General features: G+C 34.2%; 1 protein-coding gene and 1 pseudogene across 3 annotated transcripts in view; both read right to left on the bottom strand.

Moving 5' to 3' along the window:
* The window catches only part of LRBA (LPS responsive beige-like anchor protein), a 736,343-nt gene that overhangs the window by 438,766 nt on the left and 272,204 nt on the right, over window positions 1-25,373 (bottom strand). The window lies entirely within an intron of this gene.
* On the bottom strand, window positions 10,104-11,517 carry LOC113625925 (60S ribosomal protein L31 pseudogene; annotated as a pseudogene).

A 25,373-nucleotide genomic window follows, 5' to 3' on the forward strand; every position in this document is an offset into this window, starting at 1 on the left:
CCAGATGGCTTCACAAGCAAATTCTATCAAACATTTAGAGAACAGCTAACACCTATCCTTCTCAAACTCTTCCAAAATATAGCAGAGGGAGGAACACTCATTCTACGAGGCCACCATCACCCTGATACCAAAACCAGACAGGGATGTCACAAAGAAAGAAAACTACAGGCCAATATCACTGATAAACATAGATGCAAAAATCCTCAACAAAATACTAGCAAACAGAATCCAACACCACATTAAACGGATCATACACCATGATCAAGTGGGATTTATTCCAGGAATGCAAGGATTCTTCAATCAACGTGATACACCATATTAACAAACTGAAGGAGAAAAACCATATGATCATCTCAATACATGCAGAGAAAGCTTTCAAAAAAATTCAACACCCATTTAGGATAAAAACCCTGCAGAAAGTAGGCATAGAGGGAACTTCCCTCAACATAATAAAGGCCATATATGACAAACCCACAGCCAACATTGTCCTCAATGGTGAAAAACTGAAAGCATTTCCACTAAGATCAGGAACAAGACAAGGTTGCCCACTCTCACCACTCTTATTCAACATAGTTTTCGAAGTTTTAGCCACAGCAATCAGAGAAGAAAAGGAAATAAAAGGTATCCAAATCGGAAAAGAAGAAGTAAAGCTGTCACTGTTTGCAGATGACATGATACTGTACATAGAGAATCCTAAAGATGCTACCAGAAAACTACTAGAGCTAATCAATGAATTTGGTAAAGTAGGATACAAAATTAATTCACAGAAATCTCTGGCATTCCTATACACTAATGATGAAATATCTGAAAGTGAAATCAAGAAAACACTCCCATTTACCATTGCAACAAAAAGAATAAAATATCTAGGGATAAACCTACCTAAGGAGACAAAAGACCTGTATGCAGAAAATTATAAGATACTGGTGAAAGAAATTAAAGATGATACAAATAGATGGAGAGATATACCATGTACTTGGATTGGAAGAATCAACATTGTGAAAATGACTCTACTACCCAAAGCAATCTACATATTCAATGCAATCTCTATCAAAGTACCACTGGTATTTTTCACAGAACTAGAACAAAAAAATTCACAATTTGTATGGAAACACAAAAGACCCCGAATAGCCAAAGCAACCTTGAGAATGACAAATGGAGCTGGAGGAATCAGGCTCCTGCACTTAAGAGTATACTACAAAGCTACAGTAATCAAGACAGTATGGTACTGGCACAAAAACAGAAAGATAGATCAATGGAACAGGATAGAAAGCCCAGAGATAAACCCACGTACATATGGTCACCTTATCTTTGATAAAGGAGTCAGGAATGTGCAGTGGAGAAAGGACAGCCTCTTCAATAAGTAGTGCTGGGAAAACTGGACAGGTACATGTAAAAGTATGAGATTAGATCACTCCCTAACACCATACACAAAAATAAGCTCAAAATGGATTAAAGACCTAAAGGTAAGGCCAGAAACTATCAAACTCTTAGAGGAAAACATAGGCAGAACACTCTATGACATAAATCACAGCAAGATCCTTTTTGACCCACTTCCTAGAGAAATGGAAATAAAAACAAAAATAAACAAATGGGACCTAGTGAAACTTCAACACTTTTGCACAGCAAAGGAAACCATAAACAAGACCAAAAGACAACACTCAGAATGGGAGAAAATATTTGCTAATGAAGCAACTGACAAAGGATCAATCTCCAAAATTTACAAGCAGCTCTTGCAGCTTAACAACAAAAAAACAAACAACCCAATCCAAAAATGGCCAGAAGACCTAAACAGACATTTCTCCCAAGAAGATATACAGATTGCCAACAAACACATGAAAGAATGCTCAACATCATTAATCATTAGAGAAATGCAAATCAGAACTACAATGGGATATCATCTCACACCAGTCAGAATGGCCATCATCAAAAAATCTAGAAACAATAAATGGTGGTGAGGGTGTGGAGAAAAGGGAACCCTCTTGCACTGCTGGTGGGAATGTAAATTGATTCAGCCACTGTGGAGAACAGTATAGAGGTTCCTTAAAAAACTACAAATAGAACTACCATATGACCCAGCAATCCCACTACTGGACACATATCCTGAGAAAACCATAATTCAAATAGAGTCATGTACCAAAATGTTCATTGCATCTCTATTTACAATAGCCTGGAGATGGAAACAACCTAAGTGTCCGTCATCGGATGAATGGATAAAGAAGATGTGGCACATATATACAATGGAATATTACTCAGCCATAAAAAGAAACGAAATTGAGCTATTTGTGATGAGGTGGATCGACCTAGAGTCTGTCATACAGAGTGAAGTAAGTCAGAAAGAGAAAGACAAATACCGTCTGCTAACACATATATATGGAATTTAAGAATAAAAAATGTCATGAAGAACCTAGGGATAAGGGAATAAAGACACCGACCTACTAGAGAATGGACTTGTTGATATTGGAAGGGGGAAGGGTAAGCTGTGACAAAGCAAAAGAGAGGCATGGACATATATACACTACCATATATATACACTACCATATAGATACACTATCGCTAGTGGGAAGCAGCCGCATAGCACAGGGAGATCAGCTCAGTGCTTTGTGACCGCCTGGAGGGGTGGGATAGGGAGGGTGGGAGGGAGGGAGACGCAAGAGGGAAGAGATATGGGAACATATGTATATGTATAACTGATTCACTTTGTTATAAAGCAGAAACTAGCACACCATTGTAAAGCAACTATACCCCAATAAAGATGTAAAAAAAAAAAAAAAAAGTAAGTTCTAAGAGATCAGGTATTTATGTCATTTTTGGAAATTCTTTTATTCTCAGGCCCAGAACAGTGTCTTGTACACAGTCAACGCTCAGTAAATATCTCTTAAGCAAATGAATGTATAGAGACTCTGACAGAAGAAAGAGATCAACATGTTATAAGAGTTGTAAGATTAGTGTGATTAATGCAAAATAACATGGGGAGAGTAGCAGAAGAAGAAATGGGAAAAAAGTAGAAGTCAGATCACGCAGGGCCTCAAAAGCTATGATAAGTGCTTTGGATTTTTTTTAAAAAACATGTGATAGAAAACCACTGAAATATTATGTAAGGAAGGAGACGGTATGACCCCGTTCAAGTTTTAGGATTATTTGGACTGATATGTAGAAAACATATGAGAATGGAGTAAGATTAAAAATAGGAGGCTGTTGCTGTCCTGCAGATGAAGGATGGTAGTCTAAGCTAAAGAGAGAGAAATGATACAAGTACATAATTTCAAGACAAATTATAAAGACTGAACTTCAGGATGTTTGAATGTACAGCAGAGAGGAGGGAAAGAATTCAAGGATGACTCTCAGCTTTCTGATTTGGTAGGTTGGTAGGAAAGGAAAATCAAGAGCCCTTTTAAAACATATTAAGTATGATGTAATAAGAAAATAGCAGCTCACGTATAATTGAGTGTTTACTATATGCTAGACATTGTTCTTGATGTTCTACATGGATCTCATTTAATTCTCACAACTCTGTTATAATCCTCACTTCACAAATGAGGGACTCAAGAACTGAGAAGTTATGAAGGTTAAAATACTGAGTATTAGAGTCCATATCAAAACCTTGGCTTTTTGAATCTAGAGATCAAGCTCGTAAAACTCAGGCTATATAGTACCGTGATGTTTGTGAAAAATCCATGTGGATATGTAAAATAAGGTTAAATAAATAAGTCTGGCACTCAGAAAAGGAACTGGACCACAGACATAAATACCAAAATTACCAGACTAAAGATAGTATTTAAGAACTATGAAAACAGGTTACATTACTTAGCAATGGAACACAGACACGTAAGAGAAGGCTTAGGATAAAGTCCCAAGGAACTTCCCCATTTAAAGGCTACGCAGAGAAAAGAAGCTACAAAAACTATTGAGAACGAGTCCAGACAGCAGAGAGCAGTCAACAGCATTACATATTGAGATGAAGTTTACTAAAATAAAAACAAAAAAGGTAAATACTGGTTTTGATTACACTCAGGTCATTGGTAATCCCAGGAAGTTTCAAGGGAATAGTGGTGGTAGTAGAAGCCTGATTGCCAAGAAGCCAAAAAGCCATGAGGAAGCTCAGAGGAAAGAGAGAGAATGTATGTCGAAAAGCAATGTAAAGCTTGACAACTAGACTGAAAGAAAAACAGAAGGAAGGAAAGTAAAGTCAAGAGAAGGTTCTGAGTTTGTTTTTAGTTTATTTAAAGATGGAAGATATTATAACATGCTCCTGTTCTTTCCTAGGGGAAAAGGAAGCTTGATTACGGAAAGAGAAAAGTGAAATAAAGTCTTGAGAAGTGGGAGTGAGGAAGGACCCCAAAAAACAGCCAAACAGATTTGCCACTGAAAAAGGTGGTGCTCTCTGATGCGAGAGAAATTAACACACAAATATATATATTGATTAGCTTGGTGATGGACAGATTCAGTGTTCATTCCACTCTGATGAAATCTACTTTTCCAATAAATGAGTTAAGGGCTTTGGCTGACAATATGGGTGGAGTGGGGCACGTGGTTTTGAGGAGGGGGAAAAAGTATGAATGAAATAACTTACTTGGGGTATGGGAATTAAAGCCTCCCAGAGAAACCTAATAGGATGACTGGAAATTACTCAATGCCTAAAGTTTGAAAGCGTGAATGTAATGGTAAATGAATTAGTTCAACTGAGTACTTGCCAAAGGATGCTGTAACACTCAGTTGTTAAGATGCCTTGGTACTCTTCTTATCCACTATATCGGTGGCTCAGTAAGAGTGACACATCAATTACTATGAATCAGCTAAAAACATCCAAATATAACTCAAATATCCAAACATATCTTATCTAGGCACTAAATCTGTATTTCCGAATTGCTATCAGATATGTCCATCTGCAGCATCCCAAAAACCAAACCCCCAATATGTTCTAAACTACTCTTCTCAATTTTCCCTCCAACATGTTCTTTCTCCTAATTTCCTAATCAGGAGGATTATAGTATCTAGCAACTCAGCAAAATAAACTCTTTTAAGCCTTTTGCAATACTCAATAGGTGCAAATACTAAAAAATATTTTTTAAAATAATTAGGGTGAAATTCACATAAATTAGCCACTTTAAACTGCACAATTCAGTGGCATTAAGTACATTAACAATGTTGTACAACCACCACATATATCTAGTTCCAAAACATTTCCATCACTCCAAAGTCAACCGTTTATCCATTTAGCAGTTTCTCCCCATTCTCCACTCCCCAACCAATGGCAACCACCAATCTGCATTCTGTCTTTATGGAGTTATCTATTCTGAATATTTCATATAAATGATATATACAATATATTTTTCTGTCTTTGGCTTCTTGCATTTAGCATTAAGATTTGAGGATCATGTTTACTGTAGAATGTATCAACTCTTTACTCCTTTTTTATTACTGCATAATATTCCATTTTATGTACATACCACAATTTGTATATCTACTCATCCACTGATGGACATTTTGGCTGTTTCCACCTTTTGGCTATTGTGAATAGTGCTGCTATGAACATGCATTGTATTAGTCAGGGTTCTTCAGAGGAACAGAACCAGTAAGATAGAGAGACATATATATAAGAGGAGATTTATTAAAGCCATTGTTTCATGGGATCAAGAAGTACCGCAATCCACCATTTGAAAGCTGGAGAACAAGGAAAACTGGTGGTGTAATTCAGCCCAAGAACTGAGGGGCTAATGGTGTAAGTCCCTGTCTTAGTCCGAAAGCCTGAGAACCAGGAGTACCAATGTCCAAGGTCAGGAGAAGATAAATGTCTCAGCTAAATTAGAGAGAATGAATTCACTCTTCCTCCACCTTTCTGCACTATTCATGCCCTCAATGGATTGGATGATACCCATTGGCACTGATCTTCTTTATTCACTCTACTTATTCAAATGCTAATCTCTTCTGGAAACACCTTCACAGACACACCCAGAGATAATATTTTAAACAGCTCTCTGGGCATCCTACTCAAGATGACACACATGATAAACTACACATGCATGCACATGTACTTGTTTCAGTAACTATTTTCAGTTCTTTCGGATATGGTACTAGGAGTAGAATTGCTAGGTCACATGGTAATTCTTTTATATTTATGAGGAACTACTAAACTGTTTCCACAGCATCTATACCATTTTACATTCCACCAACAGTTGTATAAAGGTTCTAATATCTCCATATCCTTGCCAACATTTGTTATTCCCTATCTGTTTTATTTTAGCTTGTCCCTTATGACTAATGCTGAACACCTTTTCATGGGTTTGTGGGCCATTTGTATATCCTTGGAGAAAAGTCCATTTAAGTTCTTTGCTCATTTTTCATTTGGGTTGTTTAGTTTTTTGTTGTTGAGTTGAGAGAAATCTTAACATCTGGATAATAGATCCTTTTATGAGATATAGATTTGCAAGTATTTTCTCCCATTCTATAGGTAATTTTTTTACATTCTTTATAATGTCCTTTGATGCACAGAGTTTTTAAATTTCATGACATCCAATTACCCATTTTTTCTTTTCTTCTTTTGCTTTTGGTGTCATATCTAAGAATCCGTTTCTACATACACAGTCATGAAGAGTTACCACTACATTATCTTCTAAGAGTTTATGATTTCACACTTATGTTTAGGTCACTGATCTATTTTGAGTCAATTTGTATATATGGTATGAGGTAAGGATCAACTTTATTCTTTTGCATGTGGATATCCAGTTATGTCTGCACAATTTGCTTTAGAGACTTATTCTTTTCTCATTGAACTACACCTTGTCACCCTTGTCAAAAGTCAACTGGCCTTATATGAACAAATTTATTTTTGGATTTGAAATTCTATTATTCTCTTATACGTGTCTATAATAGTGCCAGTACCATGATTATTACAGCTTTGTAGTAAATATTAAAATCAGGAAGTTTGAGTGCTCCTGATTTTGTTCTTTTTTTCTTTGAAGACTGTTTAGGCTACTCAGGGCCACTTGCGATTCCAAATGAATTTCAGTAATAAACAATTTTTAAAATAATTTTTTAAATCACCACTTACTTTTAGATGCAATTTTTCATTCTCAAATTAAAACTTTCATCTAGTGTATTATATTCAATGGTCTAATACTCTGCTGAAAACAAGGAACAATCAAAGATAATTACCAGTTAAAACAACAACATCTGTATTGTTGCCACTCCTCTATCTGATGCCTTATCAATTTATTATGTCAGCAAATTGTATTTTAGAATGTAATATAAATGAAGAATAAAACAGCACAACAGATTTGGGGAATTAGGCTGGTAATTATTTTAACTTGCCTAATCAACCATACACCATACATCCATTTGTAAAATCAGATTCTCAATAAAGGACCTGAAATATTAACAGTTTGAACACTATAATTCTAAGTAAGTCCACAAGTTAAGATTATACCAGGACTTTTATTGGCTGTTCACATATGAACTCATTAATATTTTAAAGAATGACCATTTGAGACATCTAAAAATAGTAAGCTATAGGTAGATGCTCATAATTTATTACAAGGAACTACTTTACCTATGAAAAGTGCTTTCTCCAGTAATGGAGAATAATGGGCCTTGAATTATAAGCATGATACACTCTGAAGACAGATATGTGGCTCAGTAGTATCAGTAAACACCTTCTCAAACTACCTATATCAAAAAATATCCCTCACACAAATATAATTGTAAAGTACTGTTAAAAAAAGAGACACAAGATTTCTTATGTTTAAAATTATTCTGCTATATTATAACCAAAAGATTCATTAAATCCTACGGCAATTAGCCCAACTTATAGTTCTGTGTAAATGCTTATACCTGTACTTAAAGAATACAGGTGGCTGAAATTATACATCATTACAAACAACCTAGTCTGACATTCTAAGAAAAATATATATAAATACGTATCAATTACTAGAAGCAAGTCACTTAGGGCAATCACATATCTGATATACATCACATTGATATTTAGTTTAAAATTAAAATTTTAGATTCATATTTAGAATAAGAAAGTAAACCATTCACAGTATATAACTGCCAAACCCAGACTATAAAATGGCACTTTAAAAGAAGTAAAACTATGGGGATGTCCCACATTTTACACATGAAGAAACACAAATGAACAGGAAAGGCCAACAAATTTTTAAGCAGCTGGAAGTGCTAAATTTAATTACTGAAGAGAAATCATGCAGAGAAGCTAGCTGCCAAACAGGATTTACACTAAATGCAGGAAGTCATGTAAAAGTACCAAAAAATTTTCAATAACCACTGATAATCATAAACCTAGATTTAAAGAATGTATGGATAATATATATGATCCCCAAAACTCTATGGCATGAGAATATAGTATTGAAACTAAGCAGGACCTGTGGGGCTTCTGGGCACGGAAGGCTTTACCTGTCCCAGCTTCCTTGTCTGTAAGGAACAGACTCCAGTCTCCATGACCTTCCCTGAGTTCAAAGTGCAGATTCAAACAGTTGCTAATCAGGGAAGGGAGGGGATGCAGAGACAAGGGAGAAGCAGTCAAGAAACAACAGTGCAGCCTTGGGGCAGGTCCTGGTTCCCCCTCAAGGGATACACATAACACTATCTTTGAGCTCTTTACAGAACCAAAACCCCCAACAAATGGAAGATGTCAGCATTCTCCATTCCAAAGAAGACCACCTGAAGCCAGATCAAAGAAACCAGAGAAGCTCATCAAGAGATTACCTGAGCCTGGATTAAAGGAATGCAGGCCCTGCCAGGCCCTGCATACACCCTGATCTTACCAGCGACTCTGCCCTTGAACAACTGCTATAAAACTCCTCACCAAGGCTTCCCTGGTGGTGCAGTGGTTTAGAGTCCGCCTGCCGATGCAGGGGACGCGGGTTCGTGCCCCGGTCCAGGAAGATCCCACATGCCGCGGAGCGGCTGGGCCCATGAGCCATGGCCGCTGAGCCTGCACGTCTGGAGCCTGTGCTCCGCAACGGGAGAGGCCACAGCAGTGAGAGGCCCGCGTACCGCCAAAAAACTCCTCACCAAATCCTCCTGGGTTGGGACACACTGTTTTTGAGGGCATGAGCCCACTGTGTCCCCCTTTGCCTGGCTAAGCAATAAAGCTATTCTTTTCAACTTCACCCAAAACTCTGTTTCCGAGTTTCAATTTGGCACCAATGCACAGAAGCCAAGCTTCTGGCATCAGTATAGTGTTAGCCCAACAAAAAAGTAGTAAAATTAAAAACAATTTTAACACAGAAGATATACTATTATTTTGATAAAGGTTACTTTATATGGAATATGAAACATAAAACAAGCAATACCATTTTTCATTAATTAGACAAACCAATTAAAGCACAACTGACACTAAATGAATACACTATAGATAATTCTTATTAAAAAGAATACTCGGAGAATTTTATTTGTCTCTGCAACAGCTGTATTTATTCTTCAACTTGTGATTTGAACTCTGGGAATTTATACATATATGTAAATATATACATATACAATATATGCAAGCATATATACATTATACATGTACATATTTATATGGATCAATAATATTGCACTGTATGAACATACCAGATGTTGTTTATCCATTCATCAGTTGATGGACATTTGGGTTAATTCCACTTTTTGGTTATTATGAACAACAGCGCTGTGAACATTCGTGTATATGGTTTTCTGTGGATGTTATGTTCTCCATTCTTTTGGGTATGTACCTAATAGTAGAATTACTGAGTCATATGGTAACTATAATTAACCATTTAAGAAACTGAAAACCTGTTTGCCAACATGGCTGCCCCATTTTACATTCCCACTATTGGCATACAAGTGTTCTAATTTTATTACATCACCACTAACTCCTGTTATTAGCTGACTTTTTTAATGAAAACCATTCTAGTAGGTATAAAATGGTATCTTATTATGCTTTTGATTTGCCATTTCCTTATTGATAACAATGTTAAGTATCTTTTCATGTGCATATTGGCCATTTGTATATCATCCTCAGAGAAATATCTATTCAAATTCTCTGCCTATTTTTAAATTGTGTTACATGTCTCCTTATTGGGTTTTTTTGTTTTTTTTTTTTTTGTAGTTTTATGACTACTTGACAATCAAGAGTTAGTTCTCATCCACATTGTCTGTAGATTTTTGAAAGAGGTGACAGGTACCTAGGTAACCACTGGATAGCACTTGTTTGATGATTCTTCATCCTCTTTCCATCTTTTGGGCTACAGCACCCAGATAAGGTAAGGGATACTCCTCATTCCATTGGCCCAGACAGCTTTATTGAGCCCAGTGTCAATGCACACATCAGGAGTTCCCATCTTCTTCATGGCAAATTTCTGGATCTCTTTGAGTGCCGGAAGGCCATGCCTCTTGCAGCCCTCAGTATGGATGCACTTGTGAATGTGAATGGTGTATTCTTTGGTCACTACCTTGTTCATGGCAGAAGAGCCCATCTTCTTGCCACCCTTTTGGTAGGAGCCATTCTGTTGGGCCCAGGATGGAAAGAAAGACCACAAAGTACTCTGAGAAAAGGAAAGCAGCATGGCAAGCACAACTTCCGGGTTGCCTGAAGGCAAGAGGAAGGGGATCCCTCTTTAATGTTGAGTGCTAAAAGTTCTTTGTATGTTCTAGATACTATACCCTTATCAAATATAAGATTTACAATCTGCTATTCCATTCTGTGGATTGTCTTTTTTCTTTCTTCATAGTACCTTTTGAACTCCAAATAATCTTAATTTTGATAAAGTTCAATTTATCTATTTGTTTTTTTTTGGTTTTGACTATCACTTTTACATTCTGGAAGACTGGAAGAATTACTGCTCCTATGATGAAAAGAGAGCTGAGCATGGGGCAGGTAAGATGTAATTCAGGTTGGAAATATCCAAAATATTTCAATCCTTTATCTTTCTGAATGAACTGTGGTATGTAATCTCTCCTTCTTTTCTCCCTAAATTTTAGTAATCATTTTTTAAATCATAGCTTTATAAGAAAAAAAAATTAGTAAAAGAAAAAAATACTAAATGAACAATTGTGTTATTTCTCCAGTTTCACTCTAAACTTTGACAATATTGATGCATAAGCTATAACCACAAGGCCTAATTTCAAGTCCTATATTTCAAAAATTAAAGTAATAATGCAGGTATTTTTATTAATTCTCAAAGCTCCACAAAGTAAACCTGCCACTACTTTTTCATTAAGTCTTATTAATAAATTAACTGTTGTTAACTATTGTTAATATGACATTACAACGTTTTCCAATATTCTTCTGCTATAATTATAATAACTGACATTTTCAAGGACATGATTGTTTTTTTCTTCTAAATTATTTACATTAAAAAAATCTAAATAAAAATTAAGGCAAAGATAGGACTCATCTCAAAAAGATTTCCAAACGAATTGTGCTCAAGTTATAATTTTATGAGTAGCATTACTAGCATACCAGGTACAAAGAATTTTAATGGTTTTGCCATTTGAATTTGCACTTTTCCATTACTGACAAGCAGTACTCTCTTTCCAGTCTCCATCCTTCCCCCACATATCCATTACAGTTTTCATATTTTCCAAATTTATATTTTTATATATTTAAATACTAATACCTCATAATTCATCTAAATTTTTTCCAATTTTCAATTTTAATATTCGTTATTTTGGTCATACAATGTCTACAATGAGAACTTATAAATATATTTCTTTGAGATTGCCTGGTGTTTTGAAACTCCAGAAAATTATCCTCTTCAGAAATTTCAAAAATTTATTATGTTGTATTCTGCTCTTGATCCCTAAAATAATTTCCACATATATTTTTCATACAGCTAATCATATCTTACTGAACACCAAGCAAAACAGCTTAGTATATACATTTATCTTTTCAAATGGGACTGATAATCATTTATCTGAGTCTTTAAAAATTCCTACTGGAAATTTTCTTATGATGATAGATCAGAGTGTTGTGTGCTTTACGGTTTTTGTTTGTTTATCACAGAAAAAAGACTGTAAATATAAGCTCAATATCAAATTAGGCCAATTAGAAATCCTCAATAAATTTCAAAGGTAGTAATTCCACATACCATACTCTCTGCTTATAATGCAATAAAAAAACAAAATTTGAACAAACAATAAAGGACAAATCCCTTGACTATTAAATAACTACCAGATTAAAAAGTATACTAAAAGTATACAAACTAAGAAATATGAGTATGTCACATAATAAACAATAGGATGACACCACTGATGTCCTCCGAATAATATTAATATTATTGTTTTTGTTCTCATTACTTAGAAAGGAATAAAAGTATGCTTTCAAATAAACAAGAAAAAAAAGAATGCAAGGGGAGGTAAAAAATATATTTGCCAAAACATTTAAGAGAATTAGAAAACAATTAACCAATCAATAAATAAATAAGTCCAACATTTGACTCTCTGAAAGATAAAAAAAAAGCTAATACATATATTTTATTTTTTGACAATACTAATTTACAAAAAAGGAAATCAACATCACTTGTAAATAATTATAAAACTCCTTTAAAAAGTTAGAATTGGTTATGTTTTTTTAAATATTCCACCTGGTAGGATTTATTGGTATTAGAGAATCTAAAAAAAATTATTAACATACAGGATAATTTCTACAGATTCCATAATAAAACTATATAATAATTTTAAAGATAATGATGAAAATAAAACAGAAAATTCAGTAGCCACCTACAGAAGTACATAACAAAAAAATGCAGAGTACAAAATTATAAACTGCAGCACTTTTCATAATACGACAAGAATGTAAAAACCTTAAATGTCTAATAATGGAAGTCTGGCACTACAATAATAATTATATATAAAGAAACATACAAAAATACAATGGAATACTGCAAAGCAACCAAAAAAATGAGGAAGCTCAGTATATACTCAGACACACACACACAAAAAACAAGGTGCAAAAATGTGTATACTATGCATTCATCTATGAAAAATGACACGTGACATATCTGTATTCCCTGCTTTTTAAAAGCATCCTTATGACTGTAATTTGGCAAGTGGGTACTTACAGTGAACGAGTAAATGAGTCTATGTGTATTTTTAAAAGACAGTAGGATACATGAGACCTTTGTACTACTTTTGCAACTTCTTATATTCTATAATTATTTCAAGTTAAAGTTAAAATAAAAACAACAGAGATAAACCATTGTTAAAGCTAAACAATGAATGCTTTTTATTTATATTTTTCTTTATTTTCTAAACTTTCTATAATAAATACATATCATATATGTATGTATTCCTAATTTTATTAAATATGTATTTCCTAATTATAATTCTATAATTAGGAAAATAAATACTTATTTTAACTAAAGGAAAGCAAATGACCATCAATCACAAGAAATGCCAATATTAAACAGGTAAATTGGATAATTCATCATAACCCTAAAATTGGTCAAGTCTCTAATATTAAATTTGTTAATCTGTTTCACACTCCTTCAGAACTGTCAAACATATATTGAATAATATATTTTCTCAACAGCAAAATACTTCATGTAATACCCTGGGGTCAACGGAGGATATGAAGACAGAGACTACATTGGGTTACTTTTACGAGACCTGAGTTCTGGCTCAAAATTATCAGTTTTCTAGCTATGTGACCAAGGCAAAATCAAATTCTCTCAATCTATCTTGCATACTTTCACAGATCTGTTGTGATGTTGAAAAGAGAAAATGTGTGTTAAACCACTTAGTATACAAATGGCCTAACAAAACAACGTTAGGTGGCACAGGAGCACCTCAATACATAAGGCAAATGCTAACAGCCATAAAAGGCTTTCTTCTCAAGTGCACACAGAACACTCTGCAGGATAGATCACATTTGGGTCACAAATCAAGCCTCAGTAAATTTAAGAAAGTTTAAATGGTCTCAAGCATCTTTTCCGACCACAAGCTAGGAGACTAGATATCCATTATAGGAAAAAAACTATAAAAATACAAACATATGGAGATTAAACAATACTCTACTAAACAACCAAGAGTTCACTGAAGAAATCAAAGAGGAAATCAAAAAACACCTAGAACCAAATGACCATGAAAACATGATAACCCAAAACCTATGGTATGCAGCAAAAGCAGTTCTAAGAGGGAAGTTTATAGCAATACAATTACACCTCAAGAAACAAGAAAAATCTCAAATAAACAACCTAACCTTACACTTAAAGCAATTAGAGAAAGAAGAACAAAAAAAAATCACGAAGTTCACAGAAGGAAACAACTGATAAAGATCAGATCAGAAATAAATAAAAAAGAAATGAAGGAAATGATAGCAAAGATCAATAAAGCTAAAACCTGGTTCTTTGAGAAGACAAACAAAATTGATACACCATGAGCCCAACCCATCAGGAAAAAAGGGAGAAGATTCAAATCGACAAAATTAGAAATGAAAAAGGAGAAGTAACAACTGACACCGCAGAAATACAAAGGATCATGAGAGACTACTACAAGCAACTATATGCCAAAAAAATGGGCAACCTGGAAGAAATGGACAAATTCTTAGAGAAGCACAACCTTCCGAGACTGAACCAGGAAGAAATAGAAAATATAAACAGACCAATCACAAGCACTGAAATTGAAACTGTGATTAAAAATCTTCCAACGAACAAAAGCCCAGGACCAGATGGCTTCACAGGCAAATTCTATCAAACGTTTAGAGAGAGCTAACATCTATCCTTCTCAAACTCTTTCAAAATCTAGCAGAGGGAGTAACATTCCCAAACTCATTCTACAAGGCCACCATCACCCTGATACCCAAACGAGACAAGGATGTTACAATAAAAGAAAACTACAGGCCAATATCACTGATGAACATAGATGCAAAGCTCCTCAACAGAATACCAGCAAACAGAATCCAGCAGCACATTAAAAGGATCATACACCATGATCAATTGGGGTTTATCCCAAGAATATAAGGATTCTTCAATATACACAAATCATTCAAAGTAATACACCATATTAACAAATTGAAAAATAAAAACTATATGATAATCTCAATAGATGCAGAAAAAGCTTTTGACAAAATACAACACCCATTTTTGATAAAAAACTCACCAGAAAGTAGGCACAGAGGCAACTTTCCTCAACATAATAAAGGCCATATATGACAAACCCACAGCCAACATCATTCTCAATGGTGAAAAACTGAAAGCATTTCCTCTAAGATCAGGAACAAGACAAGGGTGCCCACTCTCACCACTAATATTCAACACAGTTTTGGAAGTTTCAGCCACGGCAATCAGAGAAGAAAAAGAAATAAAAGGAATACAAATTGGAAAACAAGAAGTAAAACAGTCACTGTTTGCAGATGACATGAAACTACACATAGAAAATCCTAAAGGTGCTACCAAAAAACTACTACAGCTAATCAATGAATTTGGTAAAGTAGCAGGATACAAAAGTAATGCACAGAAATCTCTTGCATTCCTATACACTAACAACGAAAGATGAGAAGGAAATTAAGGAAACACTCCCATTCACCACTGCAACCAAAAGCATAAAATACCAAGAATAAACCTACCTAAGGAGGCAAAAGACCTGCATGCAGAAAACCATAAGACACTGATGAAAGAAATCAAAGATGATACAAACAGATGGAGAGATACACCATGGTCTTGGATTGGAAGAATCAACATTGTGAAAATGACTATACTACCCAAAGCAATCTACAGATTGAATGCAATCCCTATCAAATTACCAATGGCATTTTTCACAGAACTAGGACAAGAAATTTTACAGTTTGTATGGAAGCACAAAAGACCCCGAATATCCAAAGCAATTTTGATAAAGAAAAACGGAGCTGCAAGAATCAGGCTCCTTGACTTCAAACTATACTACAAAACTACAATAATCAAGACAGTATGGTACTGGCACAAAAACAGAAATATAGATCAATGGATCAGGATAGAAAGCCCAGAGATAAACCCACACACATGTGGTCACCTTATCTTTGACAAAGGAGGCAAGAATATACAATGGAGAAAAGACAGCCTCTTCAATACGTGGTGCTGGGAAAACTAGACAGCTACATGTAAAAGAATGAAATTAGAAAACTTCCTAACACCATACAGAAAAATAAACTCACAATTGATTAAAGACCTAAATGTAAGGCCAGACACTATAAAATTCTTAGAGGAAAACATAGGCAGAGCACTCTATGACATAAATCACAGCAAGATCCTTTTTGACCCACCTCCTAGAGAAATGGAAATAAAAACAAACAAATGGGACCGAATGAAACTTAAAAGCTTTTGCACAACAAAGGAAACCATAAACAAGAGAAAAAGACAACCCTCAGAATGGGAGAAAATATTTGCAAATGAAGCAACTGATAAGGGATTAATCTCCAAAATATACAAGCAGCTCAATATCAAAAAAACAAACAACCTAATCCAGAATTGGGCGGAAGACCTAAATAGACACTTCTCCAAAGAAGATGTACAGACTGCTAACAAACACAGGAAAAGATGCTCAACATCATGAATCATTAGAGAGATGCAAATCAAAACCACAATGAGGTTATCACCTGACACCGGTCAGAATGGCCATCATCAAAAAAATCTATAAACAATAAATGCTGGAGAGGGTGTGGAGAAAAGGGAACACTCCTGTACTGCTGATGGGAATGTAAATTGATACAGCCACTATGGAGAACAGTATGGAGATTCCTTAAAAACCTAAAAATAGAGCTACCATACGACCCAGCAATCCCACTACTGGGCATATACCCTGAGAAAAACATAATTCAAAAAGGTACATGTGGGCTTCCCTGGTGGTGCAGTGGTTGAGAGTCCGCTTGCCGATGCAGGAGACACAGGGTCGTGCCCCAGTCCGGGAAGTTCCCACATGCCGCGCAGCGGCTGGGCCCGTGAGCCATGGCCGCTGAGCCTGCGCGTCCGGAGCCTGTGCTCCGCAACGGGAGAGGCCACAACAGTGAGAGGCCCACGTACCGGAAAAAAAACAAAACAAACAAAACAAAACACACACAAAAAACAAAAAGGTACATGTACCACAATGTTCATTTCAGCACTATTTACAATAGCCAGGACATGGAAGCAACCTAAATGTCCATCGACCCATGAATGGATAAAGAAGATGTGGCACATATACACAATGGTCAGCCATAAAAAGGAACAAAATTGAGTTATTTGTAATGAGGTGGATGGACTTAGATTGTCATACAGAGTGAAGTAAGTCAGAAAGAGAAAAACAAATACCGTATGCTAACGCATATATAGGGAATCTATAAAAACGGTACTCATGAACCTAGCGGCAGGGCAGGAATAAAGACGCAGACATAGAGAAGGTACTTGAGGACACAGAGCAGGGAGGGGATGCTGGGGCGAAGTGAGGGAGGGAGTAGAACTGACATATATACACTTCCAAATGTAAAATGAATAGCTAGTGGGAAGCTGCTGCATAACACAGGGAGATCAACTCAATGTTTTGTGATGACCTAGAGAGGTGGGATAGGGAGGGTGGGAGGGAGGCTCAAGATGGAGGGGATATGGGGATATATGTATACATATAGCTGATTCACTTTGTTGTACAGCAGAAACTAACACAATATTGTAAAGCAATTATACTCCAATAAAGATGTAAAAAAAAAAAGTTAGTTGGTCCTAACTTTGTATCAGACTACTTGACTTGGGCTTGAATCCTAGCTTCACCATATATTAGCTATAAGACCTAGAACAAATCATTTAACCTCTCTGTACTTCACATTTCCTTACCTGTAAAACCAAGATAATGATAATAACAATATTTACATAAAAGAGTTGATATAAAGAATTTTTTTTGCTTGTTAACAGCCTACATAAATAAGTGCTGTCATAGAAGTGTTCACTAATATTAAAAAATGCAAAAGTGGGACTTCCCTGGTGCACAGTGGTTAAGAATCCGCCTGCCAATGCAGGGGATATGGGTTCAATCCCTGGTCCGGGAAGATCCCACATGCCACAGAGCAAATAATCCCATGCGCCACAACTACTGAGCCTGCACTCTAGAGCCCATGAGCCACAACTACTGAAGCCCACGTGCCTAGATCCCGTGTTCTGCAATAAGAGAAACCACTGCAATGAGAAGCCCGTACACCGCAACAAAGAGTAGCCACCGCCTGCCGCAACTAGAGAAAGCCCACGTGCAGCAACGAAGACCCAAAGCAGCCAAAAATAAACAAATAAAATGTATTAAAAAAATGCAAAGGTACTTAAATGGCAAAAAAAATTCACTACTTTATTGAAAAATATTTTGTTTGCTAATATGAAAAAATATTTGAAATCCTTCAACTAAAAGAAAAATCTATAGATTGCTATATTAATAATTGATCAAGAGCTTTTATGCCCTTTTATTTCATAAAAAAGACTGTTTTTATTACTTCAACTAAGCTGACCTGCCACCTACTTTACCATTCCATTGAAGCTAATAAGAATTGAGTTCTACTCTATAATAGATAAAATTCAAAGCAACATCAGACAAAAGCGCATTAAGACATTCTTACTGAAATGGACTTTAACTTACACAGATTCCTAAAAAGAAAGCTATTAAATGATAATCCTGATCACATGTTTTACAGATATAACACATCAGTTTAAATAAACTAAACTTTGATAGACAACTTTTTAACAAAAGATTGTCATGAATTGTGTACACCCACACATACACTACACTTACAAGACAGGGTATAGTGTTTTGTACAACATAGTTTTTTAATAAACATTCTGTTTACAGCTGTAGGATTAAATAATAAAGTTAAGATGTGCACCCAATCAATGATGTCATGACATTCAAGGACCATCTACATAAATCAAAAGCAGAAGATGTCAAGGATATCCCACTCCAGTGATAATCATGTAATGAACTAAAGAGATGTGCATTTCAGATCTACACTGTCATCAATCCCTTGATAATAAATGAAACAAGTCAGCTACTTTACAACCACAAATGGTATATTAAATACATGACATCTCTTTTTTGCAGGAGGAAGTAATTAGCAGTAGCAAAAGTTCAAATATATTATTTAAGAATGCACAACATGAATTCAAGGCTGAATACTATCGATAACCTTTAGAATGTAAGCTGTCTAGGAAAAAATATGTTTCATCTTGTAGAGTATTATTTAAGATTTAAGACCAATGTAGTTAGAAATATATTAAACATGAACATGCCTCAATCAATTGGGGTTCTGTGGTAAAAATAAATGGAATTCTATTTCTATGAAAATATTAAAAATATGTTTGCTCTCTTAAAGTTGACTCTCATGTGAAACAAATACATTTTCTCCACTAAAAATTCAAGTAACAATAAAATCAGTTTGTAAATATTTGTTTCTATTTAGATATTTTATAATCATGCTTTAGAATATTACTATAAATATTATAAATCTCATAGCAAGATTATAAAGATTAAAATGAAAAACTGTAGTAGAAAGTGTAAATTTAAATTAGCTTAGAATACAGCTGTTGTATATGCCAGGATTAAATCCTATTCACACATTCTATGGAAATCTAATAAAATGTGAAACAAATACACAGATTAGTGATTAAGAGATAAACTGCCTAGATCTGGATTCCAGTTGTTAATTCTGTGTTATTTCCTCTTTATGCCGTTTTCTCATTTATAAAATGAGAGATAATAACAGTACTAGTTCAGAGGTTTATTGTAAGAATTAAATTAGTTAAAACTTATAAAGCACCCATGACAGTTTCTGAGCCAACATAAGGACTCATGAAATATAAGCTACAATTGTCACTATTATCCCTTATCTAAATTGCAAATGTATGTACCATTTGGGTCAGATCAATTTAATTTCTTGTACTGCACACTGTTTTAGAAGTATTTTTCCTCTTTTCAATTCCTCATTCTCTCAATTCATTCATATAAGAACACATATATCACCAGCACCATGATCACTAAAACTTAAAAGAATGAACTGCAATCTCAACCCAGAGTTACAAAGGAACTTCTCCATAACCAATTAGAACGGACAGTAAGGAATACGTTCCAGGTTAGGATATTAGGCTGAAATGGCAATTTTAAAAGTTTTTTCTTCCTTCAAATCCTAAACAAATTAGCAAAAACAAAAATATTGAACAACAACCAATAAAACCCTAACAAAAATAAATAAAATAAAAGAAACATAACATAAACTACCAAACATTAAAAAACTTGTTACCTTGGGGAAATTAAACATACTGGTATTAGAACTAAGGTTGCAGTAAGCTCAGTTCCTAACCATGTCCCCAAAGCAATGTTGGTAAACTAACAACATTCTGATAATTTTTCTTAATGCCTTCATATATGGAGAGACACAAACCAAATAACTACTGTTCTCTCTTGTTTCCTCTTATTGAAGATGCTAGAAAAATCTACAGTGCAAAAATTGGTGAAACAAGGAAGTGAAAAATAGGGCTGACTTCCCAGGGCAGTAGCCTCCAGAGTACTCTCTGAAATGACAGATAATGATTCACAGCCTAAGCACATTTTTCCCTGATGAGAATTGTCCATTGTTTCTAATAAGATGGAATGAACTTGGTAGAAAATACTTAACGAAATCTTGTAAAAAGAAAGCAAGACTTAGGTGTGCTACGAAGGCCTCCTCACCTAGGTCGAAGATCTCTCTCCCTCTTTTCATGATAGGCAAACAAAACTGGGCAAAAATCAAATTTCAAACATCAAAGTGTAGCTCAGTGACAGAAAAAATTAGCTTTAGCTTTAGAGACAGTGAGAAGGGAAGGAGTCACCAAGATATTCTGTCTGTCTAAGCCAAACAGTAGTTATGCAAACATAAATTGCCAATCAATGAATAAATAAAAAACAAATAAAATATTTAAATAAAACTGGAAGATTCTATACAAAAGACAAAGAATATATAACAAAAAAATGAAATTCCTCATGATTATTTTCTTCTAAAAAACAACATAAAACTATAACTCAAAAAAACCCCAAAAAAATAAAAGTCAAGATAAGAGAAAAAGGTAGAGAGGCTGAAGATCTAAATAAACAAAATGAAGAACAAAACAATCATTACAGGCAAACCACAGACAGAGAAAATAAAACATTAAAAACTTTACTCATGACTGGAGATCAAAGAAAGTAAAGCAATTAAGAAATAACTAATAGATATGAAAGACAGACATATCTAACATAGATTTATGTGTCACTAAGAAAAAGAAAATAAAATGCAAAAGATATTTCACATTTTAATTTATAGAAATTACTAAGAACTGAAGGAAAAATCTGAATTTGCAGATTATAACAAAAAAACTATGTTCCAGGAACTTTTGATAAATAATGCTCAATATTAAGTCATATTCCTGTTAAGAAATCAACTCCATGGACAAATAAATCTCAGACAGAAAACAAACAAATTATCAACTAAGGGAAAATATCAGGCTGGCCTCAAACTTCTCTGAAAGCAACGTTCAAAGCCAAAATACAATGAAGCAATGTCTATAAAGTTCTAAAGGAAAGCAAGGGTTAGCCAAGAATATTCAATCCATCAGGATGTCATTCAGATATAATGACAGCTGGCAAATATTCTTAAACATGAAAGAATTTTAAATTTACAGCACACATGAACCCTTTGTTGGGGGGAGGGGAGGAGACGAAACCTAGCCAATTAAGAATTGAGTCAATATTCACACAGTGGAATTCTATAGGAATAAGCGGGAACAATCTAATAGCGTAACATAATAACATAAAACTCAATGCTGAGTGAAAAAATGATGGCACAAAAGAATATATATTGTATTATTACATTTATATAAAATACAAATTCATTTATGGTGTTGGAAGACAGGATAGTAGTGGTCCTTAAAAGGTTATAGACTAGAAGGGGGCTCTAAATTGCTGGTAATATTTTATTTCTTAATCTGAGGACTGATTACCCAGGTGTGGTCAGTTTGTGAAAATTCATTGAACTGCACACTGATATGTACACATTTCTATATGTATATTTTTTTCAGTCAAATTTAAACAGAGCATAATAAATGGTAAAATAAATGTTTCTCCTACTTTTCTTTTTGGGGAAAAAAAAAAAAAAAAAGAATTGAGTCCAAAGAAAGAACCTGGGGGAAATTAAGAAATTATTATGACTAATAAAAGAGGGGATGGGGTAATGAATTCACTTAAATATATTACAAACACTCAAGTACTATCAGAATTGTGGTTAAAATAAATGAGTGTTACATATTTAGACAATATGAAAAATAAAATATAACTTTAAAAATTAGAAGTTGAAGAGACAAAAATGAAAAAGAATTATGAGAGGACTAATATCTTCAACTTTCATAGCAGATTGTGGATTAAAGTATGCAATTTAAAAAACAAATATATGAATAAAGCTCTTATTAAAAAAAATCAAGCTCTTCATTTTTTGATAATTTATTAACATCCTGTTCATTGAGAAAATGATGGTTCTTTTGTTAAAGAAACATTTTCTTGTTTTTCCATTGTTGTTTTTATTTTATTAAATTTACATACAACACTGCAATAAGCAGGTTTACATATCTATGCTTATATACTATTACTTTTTCTTAAAGATATATTCACAGAATAGGGTTATTGAGTAAATGGGTGTGTGTGCACATGACTATATAATTATTATTAAAATACATATGAACATATTGCCTTCCCATAACACAAAAACGTACATTTCCACTAAAAATATAAGACAATACCATTGCCCATCTCATCTCCCCTATCTCTTTCAACAGTACTAGCTATCATTCTTTCCTTCTCTCAACCTGAGAACAGAGAAGTTATATCATAATTTCTCTAATTTACATTTCCCTAAATATTTGTGTAAATATTCAATCATTTGAGTACCATTCTAAATGCTACTGGTAACTTATATGCTTCTGTGAAATCCCTATTCCTGTCCTCTGAATATTTGCCTGTTGGGTCAATTTTTCACTTATTTCATGAGAAATATTAATATAGTAAACATATTAATTTATCAGTCTTTCCATGTTCCATTATGTCTTTCCATGTTGTTGATGGTATGTTTCCTCAGCTTAATATTATATGTAGTAACAGACGTTTACTTTTTATACTTTCTAAGTGGCCTGTCTTGGTTTCAAAATTCTCCCATATGCCTCAGTGCCACTTTTACAGTTTTCCAAATCTGTTTCTAAAATACTTACTATGTCATCTTTCATCCTATATCGTTACTCTATCTGGAAGATTTTTTATATATATTGTCTTTATAGTATTGTTTTAATTAGTATTGTTTATCTGGGAAATCAAGTACATTCCCAATATTTTTATTTCATAAATCTTAGGGCTAAACTAATGCATTTCTTTTCCCGCATTAACTGGATATTTGCAGATCCAAATATATTTTGTGGAAGATTTTGATATTTAGATATTTTTAAAGGTATATTTAAATTTCAAATACTCCACTGTTATTCTAATGGAATGATATGCTAATTTTACTGTATTGAATTTACATATTAATTTGAGAAAAACTGACATCTTTGGGGGCAGTAATATTTTCTCTTTTTGACTATAAAGAACATTATGAAGACATTTGGAAAAATATGAATAAGGTCTATATTTAAATAATAGCATTGCACCAGTGAAAATTTTCTGATTTGATAACTGTACAAGATTAAAACAGAGAATGGGCATAGGAAATTCTCACTTAAGTAATTAGGGGTAAAAGGGTATCATGGCTTCAACTTACTCTCAAATTCAGAAAAACAAAGAAGAACAGGAGAGAAGCAAATGTGTTAAACTTTTAACAACTACAGAATCTAGGAGAGTGTTGAAGAGTAGTTCTTGTACTACTCATTACTCTCCTGTAAGTCTCAAATTATTTCAAAATAAAAGAAGAATTCTATGTCTCTGTTTCTGTCTCTCTCTCTTACACACACAGAGCAAGTTACACTACCCAGCATGGAATGATTCTCCAGCAGTTTATATTTTGTATTGTATTAATGAGATTTTATACTTTTGTTACAAACAGTGTCTGTACATTTCCTAGAGAATTCAACCCAAAATAGTACTTTTGTCCTAACTGTATACATTTCTGATATCCATTCTTAGCTGGCTACTGCTTGCTACTCAAAAGATAATCTATTAATTTGTCTGAATATTTATCTTATATCCAATAATCTTACTAAAGTCCCTATTAATTCTGGTAGAAAAATATTCAAGAATCTCTTAGATTTTCCTAGATCATAGCATGAGCAATCTGAAAGTAATATTACATCTTCTTTATCTACCAATTATATTAACAATATCTTGCACTTGCAAAAACATTAAAAAATTTTGTTAATGTTAATAGAAGATATCAATCACTCTTTTTTCCTGATTTTAATAGAAACGGCTTGAAACATTTTAAATAATAGTAAATAGTCATTATCATATTTAGATTGTTTTCTGATATACATGATTTTTTCTCAGTTTCATTAGAGCTGGATACTAAAATTTGTACTTTGCATTTTTCTACATTTATTGATATATTCGCATGATTTTCCCATTTTTAATTTGGTGATATAATTTATTTTATAGGTAGATATCTTAATATCAAATCATCTTTAGCATCCATAAATAAATTATAAGCAGCTAACCCTTGAAAAACATGGAGGTTAGTACACATATAATTTATAGTCAGCCTTCCATATCCAAGGTTCCTCCACATCTGTAATTTCGACCAACCGCAGACTCTGTGGTACTCTAGTATTTACTATCAAAACATACTGGCTGATGGGCTTCCCTGGTGGTGCAGTGTTGAGAGTCTGCCTGCCGATGCAGGGGACGCGGCTTTGTGCACCGGTCCAGGAAGATCCCACGTGCCGCGGAGCGGCTGGGCCCGTGAGCCACGGCCGCTAAGCCTGCGCGTCCAGAGCCTGTGCTCCGCAATGGGAGAGGCCACAACAGTGAGAGGCCCCCGTACCGTAAAAAAAATAAAAATAAAAAATACTGGCTGATAAGTGGACCCCCCAGTTCAAACCTCTGTTGTTCAAGAGTCAATTGTATAGTTCTTTCATTACATTGTTGGATTATGTTGGTTAAAGTTTTAGTTAGAATTTTGTGCCTATATTGTTAACTGAAATTTGTCTTCTACAGTTTTATTTTTCCAGTATCTTTTTTCATACTATGAAGGGTGTATAAGATGAACTGGGAGAAGTTTTCATCATTTTTAATGTACCAGAGAAATATCAGCAACATGTGAATTATCCACTCTTAATATATTAGAAAGAACCCAGATGGTGCTTTTTAATTTTTTTTCCAAATTTTTAACAAAAGTTCCTGTCAAATGCTTCTAGTTCACCTTAAGTGTGAATTTTTGTAATTTATACAGCTATAACACCATTAATTTCCTCTATGAATTCACGTTTGTTACA

This window comes from Aethalodelphis obliquidens, unplaced genomic scaffold (assembly GCF_003676395.1).
Source record: "Aethalodelphis obliquidens isolate GAN/ISIS:26980383/991018 unplaced genomic scaffold, ASM367639v1 scaffold17, whole genome shotgun sequence".
NCBI classification, from domain to species: Eukaryota; Metazoa; Chordata; class Mammalia; order Artiodactyla; family Delphinidae; genus Aethalodelphis; species Aethalodelphis obliquidens.